The following is a 6129-nucleotide window of genomic DNA, read 5'->3' as shown; positions in this document are numbered from 1 at the left end:
TTATTTGGTTCCAAAACCTAGTTTTTATTTATTTATTTATTTATTTATTTATTTATTTTTTTATTTATTTAGCTTCTTGTCTGTTTTAATATATTTCTTGTCATTCCAAAAAATATATATGAAATTTTTAAAAATTCTAGCTTAACACGGTTGAAATTTCATGACTAAACGGTGTCACAAAATACTGCTAGTGTGAATTTAACCATTAATGTTAATGGGAAAAAAAATGAGCGTTTTTATTTGGTGGACTAGCATCAAAAAGCTTAATGGAAAGGTGTTGTTGTATTGTGGATGCTTTAAAACCCCGCAAGTTGTAGAATGTAGACCAAAATATCTTGACGGCATATTTTAGTAGCAAATCGTATATTGTATTCGTTTTAATATTTTGAGTTTGACTTTTTAGAGTCAGACATAATGCGGATTATATTTTGAAGTCAAACATTATTAAAGATGGGCGAATAGAGACATACGGTCAATGACGTAAAAGTTGGCCGCTGCAAAGGAAAGGTCAAACATAATATATCGATGAAAAAAAAACCAGTGGAAAATTGTTTTCTAAAATCCTTTTGGATTTTGTTGATTAATATTTAAATACAGGAACCTTAAATTATGTTTGAAAAAATAGATTTGATTTATACCTTTCTATGGAACTACGAGAAAATCAAATTAAAAAAGGCTAGACATGTGCTGGAAAATAGTTACAAGGATTTAACGTTTTTAAAAAGGGAACTGATTCATACACAACGCATCTAACCCTAACACCCTATGAAGCTGATTCCAAAATATCAGCTTCACCATCGCACCTAACCCTAACACCTCGTGAAGCTGATTCAGGAAGGCTACATATACTTCGGGGTGGTTAAAGAAGACGAAATCATTGATTTCAAAATAAGGATTTAGAAGTACAACCTACTATTATTTTATATTAAGGTCCCCATACGCCAATTAAAAATGTAACTTGTCCACCTAGACTCTACCTCAACAATGTCATCGGAAAGATACGAGATAACAATGTAATTTCCCAATATTAAATACACTTAGAAGTCTTTGGGGATATATTATTCAAAAAAATAACAAGGCCTTAATCGTAATTAAGATCGGAATATAGGTATTTTAATTTTTTTTTTTTAAACGTTGCCATATAAGTAGGATAATTGTGCGTCCACTAGTTAAACGAGTAATTACTCAAATTCAAATACAATTGCAAGTTTTTGGGCTTTATTATTTAAAAAAAAAAAAGTAAAAACATGATCTAAATCGTAAATGAGATGGGAATGTAAGTACTTTTAGTAAAGATTTACCTAATGAAGAAAAAATATATTATTTATATTTTATGTAGTATTCAATTTAAAATATTTTTTCTCTATAAATGAAATCATTTCAAGTTCTTCATGAAATTTTTTTCATCTACAAGCTCTTGTTATTCGTATATTAATGAAATTTTAAATATTTAATCAAATACTTAATAAAATTTTTAATTTGAGATGAATTTATGCAGAAGACTAACCAGATGCAAAGGCAGATGCAACAAAGTTATAAAGAATCAAAACATAATATGGATCTTTCATCCAATACTTAATTTAATCCATATATTTTCTATGACACTTACTTAATACCATGGAAAGGATTAAGAAACAATGGTATTAAATAAGTGTTTCTTCTTGGTTTTGTGGTTTGAAACGTGGAAGCATTTCAGAATGACCGAATAGACCAAGCGCACGTAAGCAAGACCACATCAAGTTCGAAAATTATAACCCCCCCCCCTCCCCTTTTTTTTAATATTTTGTGCCATTTTGACCAATTAATTGGTCAAAAAAGAAAAACATCAAAATAAGTTAACAAAAACGAATCATGCTTACCAGTCATTAATCAGACAAAATTAACAAAATAATCAGAATATTTATTTTCGTAAAATAAATACTTTAATAACTTAGGGTCAACGATTAACCCTTATTAATCTATGTCTATACTGATTAAATCATTTGACCTTAATCCGCTGTTTAGCTACCTTATTGTTAGATTTGGAAATGGCGTCGAAACTAAGGGGAGCACCGAGATGTAGAAACTCTTGCTTTTGATGGATGTGTTGCAATAGATGCGTTTTACTAATCAAAAAAAATATGTGGTTTTGAATCTTCATAACGCTGTCGATTTTTGTTAAGTTAAGATTTAGTAAAAATGAGTAAACAATGAGTCAATGACTTAACATATTAACAATTTCTCGTCCATTAAAAGATGTCAAAAGCCACATCAGTGGCGGACCTCAATAGAGGCCAACACGGGGCTATGGTCCCCATGCTTTTAAGCTTTCTAATACTCTTATATATTGTTTACTAGGTTTAAAATCCATGAGAACCACAGTTCAAAAAATAAAGACATTATTCATAATTTCAAATTGTAACAACTATTCACAAATTTGCAAAAAAAAAAAAGTATTAATTTACAAAGATAGATTTTTATTTGTAAGTTTATAATAATTAATTAAATTTAATATATACATTGTTATGAATATCTATCTACGTTTTATATGTTTAAATATTTGATAAAATCTTACGTGTAACATAAATTTAAATAGACTATAAAAATTGTATTTTGAAGAATGAAATAAGACCCTTGAAAAATGAAGTGGTGTTTAGCTTACACATAAAAAATACCTTATAATTGTGTATTATATTAAAAGAAAACTACTAAACACTGTATTTTGAACAAATCTATTAAATATAATAACATATTTTTTTTAATATTGTTTTTTTATTAGAACATTATACATTAAAGTTCTAACCAATTATGAAAGTAAACGGATTATTTTTTATGTGAGTTATATTGCTATATTAAAATAGAATACAAATTGAAATTTCTAAAAAATGATATAACAAGCAAATCAATTAGATATGTTATTACTTTTCATATCGAACCCTAATATTAATGAAAACTAACATGGGACATTGCGGTTGGTTATATGCAAGTAGTCAAATGATATTTGCTTTTGTCATATTTTTAAATTTTAATCCCAACAAAAACCTAATTTTGAAAATTCATGATTTATATTATTAACAAAGCCTAGTTCGAAAATTGAATTTCATATAAACTTTTAAAATACACATAAAATATCGGTAGCATTGTTTAATAAACACGTTTACGTGTAACAAACACATTTGTCTTACTTTTTACGATGAAAACTAACTAAAACTATATTATACTTGTTATATATTTATTATAAAACTAATATCAAATCCAAATTTTAGAATGGCCGCCGCCAGCCGTATCCCATGTATCGCATGTCACACTGTCACCTACTTTAAATTATCTAAGTCGAATTTAAAGTTAATAAAAGGAGTATCTAAGAAATTTATAATCAAGTAGACCCCATGTACCAAAACCAGACATCATATTCTACACGGGTGTGTATGCTTTTATTTTAATTGTTCAATTGGTGGCAGGTGACTCCTGTCTTTATCTATTTCTCTTCTCTAATAGTCGGTTTAAAAATCACTCTCAAACAACCCTATTGTTAATTGTTTATTATTAGTGTCAATTGTGGACTTTCACAAAACCAGATGATTTGAAATATTATTTACTTAGGTGTTTGAATGGATTTTTCTCAACATCCATGTTTTTTTGATAAATTATTTAAGGGATTATTTACACACAATTGACACTGTAACATTACGTAACAATAAATGGTATTGCAAGACAAAAAAGTTTTTAGGTTAATGTTATAGGCATTTACTTATACACACATAAAAAAAGTATTTTTTTAATGAGAAGTAAAAATGGAAAATAATAATAACAAAAACTTGAACACTTTCTAACTCCGACGATTTAAGAGTTTGACTAGTGATTGTTGATTTTAGTGGGTTCAAATGTCGGTGGCTTGGATTTATCATCTCTTCTTTTGGATTGCTTCGGGTTTATATAATTGTTATTGAGGATTGGATTGGAGTTCAGGGAAGAAAATATATATCTGTCTTTCAAAGAATATGGCAATTCAAGAATCTTGTTTCAAAGGAATCCCAATTGGAGAAGATTTCGATTTCGTTATATGTTTCTAATTTCCCATCTCACTTTACGGTTCGCGAATTATGGAATGTTTGTGGTTGTTTTGGTGGTTTTGTTGATGTATTCATTGCATTAAAAAAGAATAAATTGTGCCAGATGCTTGATTTTGTTCGGTGCATCAGTGTTGTCAATCAAACTTTGTTGTGTAACGTTCATATTAAAAGCTTATGCTTACATGCTTGTTTTGGTCAAAATTTGATGAGGTATTATCCAACCAAATTGCATGAGAGTATATGGTGTTTAAGGTGATCCAAGTATCAAATAATGATCAAAGTGAGACAAGTGATTTACAAGGAAAGTATTTGACCTTTTATAAGATCTCCGCCATAAAACCGTGGGAGGTGATAATGATCACATTCCTTGTTGTTTTTATTGATTTAAATGTGGGATTAAAGAAATGGTGATTATAATACAAATACAAATGTAGTAGTAAGCTAATTGTGTCCGTAGTGTGTGTATTACAAGTGTATTTATAGTCTAGACTAAATAAAAATAAGTTTGATATTTCCGGATTCTCTTAAATAACCATATCCACGTTGTTTGACTTGGTATTTCCGGGTTTTAAGCCTGGTTGAAGTGATTCCTCATTGAAAACGAGTCTTGTATTGACTATTTCTACACATGTGAGAAAAAGAAATAGTAATATTATCATTAAAACGGTTAGAAAATTATAATGATAATGACCAGGATCCTAAGGTATGTTTAAGGATAGTGAGGCTTCTTTACCATCATGGATCTTGAATATGGTTCTGGGATCCTTCGCCTAACAAGTGGCCCCCAATGATGCATGCATAATATTTAGGTTAATCTTAAATATTAAAGGTATAATTTTAAGTAAATAAAGATAAGGAATTTGAATTTCAAACCCTAACGGGTAAAATTTATACGTTCCATGGGCATCATTGCGCATTCAAATCATCTTCTCTCTCGTCTGTCACTAGCATAAATATGGGTAATTGGTTCAAGATTTTCTTTACCTTCCCTAGCTTTTCTCTTGATCACCTCTGGTCACTTTCAAAGGTAATTTCTCTTCCCTTTTTTTCCTTACGTTTCCCCCTTTTCCAATAATGGGCAAGAAAATTGATTGTTCTCGTGCTAGCATACTTCCTCCTTCCGATGATGACTTCACCGATCAAAAGATCATGGCCCATGATGAGTCATGCTCTTTCGACAATGAGGATATTCAATCTTTGAAGACTAAAGGTGCTTTTTCCTAATGGTGTTGTTTTCAAACCCTTCGATGCTTCGATCTAACTTGATTTTGTCTCACCTACCTGGGTTTGCTTCCTGGAATACCCTTTTTCTCTAGGTTTAACTTATCCTTTCTTTGGTATCCTCTCTGAATTCTTTGAGGTCACCCAACTCTCCTACATCCAGGTTATGCCAAGGGTTTGGAGGATCCTTTATTGGGTCGATCACCTAAATCGGTCCGAGAATTTGGATATTGGTTTACCTGAGTTGGCTTCTATTTGTGATCTTTCCACCTTTGGTTCGTCTCGTTTTTTGTCCAAGGTCAAACCAAACAAACCACTTCTTGTTCTAAAATCCAATCATAACGAAGACGCTTGGAAGGATAGGTTTTTTGTTGTGAAACGCGATTCCATTTCAAATGGAAGTTCCTTGCCACAGAGATAGGTTAAAAAGGGTAGGATTTTTTGTTATTCTTTAAGGATCCTAAGATTTACTTTCTTATTTTATTTATTGTGATGCAGCTTTCAAATTTGAGGATCTTGCTCCATAGTGAGTTTTGATATAAAATATAAGTTTGTTTTTCACAAAAAACGGCAATGGAAGTCGTTAAAAATAACAAATTTATTTTTAGTTTATAACAAAGACAAACCATCAAGGACCTGTTTATAGAGGTTATAATGAAATAAAAACACAACCAAAAAGTGTATAGAATGACAACCTTTGAAGCCTTTGAACCCACTTGGTTTTGGGGTGTTGATGAAGAAAGCAAAAATCAAAGAATATTATTTCTCTATGTGTATCCAACATCAAGAGTAAGGCACTTGGAATGTTAGTTCCTTTTTGTATTTTTGAGTGTCTTAAGCCTTTAAGTAGGAGACA

This window comes from Lactuca saligna, chromosome 6 (genome assembly GCF_052625555.1).
Source record: "Lactuca saligna cultivar CGN05327 chromosome 6, ASM5262555v1, whole genome shotgun sequence".
Classification (NCBI taxonomy): Eukaryota; Viridiplantae; Streptophyta; class Magnoliopsida; order Asterales; family Asteraceae; genus Lactuca; species Lactuca saligna.
Note: the sequence above shows the minus strand (reverse complement) of the source record.